The sequence below is a fragment of the Prinia subflava genome, chromosome 21 (assembly GCF_021018805.1).
Source record: "Prinia subflava isolate CZ2003 ecotype Zambia chromosome 21, Cam_Psub_1.2, whole genome shotgun sequence".
Lineage (NCBI taxonomy): Eukaryota > Metazoa > Chordata > Aves > Passeriformes > Cisticolidae > Prinia > Prinia subflava.
In genome coordinates this window covers 1320140-1322000 of record NC_086267.1, presented here as the reverse complement: position 1 = coordinate 1322000, position 1861 = coordinate 1320140, and positions in this window count along the sequence as shown.

Genomic DNA, 1861 nt, shown 5'->3' with positions numbered 1-1861 from the left:
GAGGAGCAGCTGCGGCAGCGGAGCGGGGTCAGACCCCACCCTCGGCCCCGTGGGGGAAGGCGGTGACGCCCGTGCCGCAGGAATGCGGCCCCCGGCCTGGCCCCCGGTCCCGCCTGGCCCCGGTCCCGGCTGGCCCCGGTCCCGGCTGGCAGCGAAGTGCGGGGACAGCTGTGCCCGGTGACATCAGCCCCGCCTGGGGAGCGCTGCCTCGGCCCGGGGCCGCTCTCCGGGACAGGAGCCCGTGCTGCCCTTAACCCTGCGCCTGCCGGGGCTCCGGGCAGCGCTGGTCCCCGCGGGGACAACGCGGCGGTTCCCGCACGCAAACCCCGGTGCTGGGACAGAGGCTTGACCCCGCGCTCCGTCCACAGGCACAGAGGTGATCCAGCCGGGCTGGATCACGGAATCACCGCGGTGCTCCCCCCTCCAGCTGCCCCAGATCCAGCTGCGGGCTCTGTTTTCTCAGCCCCAGCTCTGCGCTGGTGCCTCCAGCCAGGGAATGCCGAGAGGTGCAGGAGGGAGGGAGGGGCGGGAGGCAGCTCCAGCTGGATGCAGGCGGAGGGAGAGACCCGCAGGGAGGCTCGGGGCTGCTCCTGCTGCCCTCGGCTCCTCTTCCTGCGCAGCCCCTGCCCGCTGCTCGGCGGTCACACAGCAACAAAGGGCAGATGCCCAGGCCGGGGGGGTTTGGTTGTGCCCGGGAAAGGACGCTGTGCCCGGGGCTGGGGCAGCTCCCTCTTGCTCCATCCACTCCCCGCTCCCGCTGCTCTCCGGGGGCTGCACGTTTGCAGCTCGGTTTGCCAAGCAGGGCTTTGTTCCACCCCGCACCCTGTGGACACTGGGACTTTCCTTTCCTTTCCTTTCCTTTCCTTTCCTTTCCTTTCCTTTCCTTTCCTTTCCTTTCCTTTCCTTTCCTTTTCCTTTCCTTTCCTTCCCTTCCCTTCCCTTCCCTTCCCTTCCCTTCCCTTCCCTTCCCTTCCCTTCCCTTCCCTTCCCTTCCTTCCCTTCCCTTCCCTTCCCTTCCCTTCCCTTCCCTTCCCTTCCTTCCCCTTCCCTTCCCTTCCCTTCCCTTCCCTTCCCTTCCCTTCCCTTCCCTTCCCCTTCCCTTCCCTTCCCTTCCCTTCCCTTCCCTTCCCTTCCCCTTCCCTTCCTTCCCTTCCTTCCCTTCCCTTCCCTTCCCTTCCCTTCCCTTCCTCCTTCCCTTCCCTTCCCTTCCCTTCCCTTCCCTTCCCTTCCCTTCCTTCCCTTCCCTTCCCGGGTGCTCCAGCCCGGCTCCAGCCTCATTCCCGGTTTTTGGGGTGCCGCTTTTCTCCCGATCCGGGGGAGCTGGGGCAGGGCTGGCTCTGGGATTGTCCCGGGTGAGGCGGGAGGGCGGCTGAGGCACCCCGAATGTGCTGCCCCCGTGTGGTGAGCAGGATCCACAGATCACAGAGCCGTGGAACGGTTTGGGATGGAGGGACCCCGGAGCACACCCAGCGCCCCCTGCCATGGCAGGGACACCTCCCACAGCCCCAGGCTGCTCCCAGCCCCGTCCAGCCCAGCCTTGGACACTGCCAGGGATCCAGGGACAGCCACAGCTCCTCTTCGGTGCTTCCCAGAACCCCAAACCTCCCCTGAGCTGCTGCTTCCCCTGAATGACCCCCCCCAGGAGCGATGTCTGAGCCTCCAGAGGAGGCGGCTCCCCCGGAACCCCTTTCCCCCCATCCCCGGCTGGAAACGACCGGGATGGGCACAAAGGAGATGGGCAGAACTGGGATGGGCACAGGTGGGATGGGCACAACTGGGATGGGCACATCTGGGACAGGCACAGCTGGGATGGGCAGAGCTGGGATGGGCCGAGCTGGGATGGGCAGAGCTGGGCCCAGCT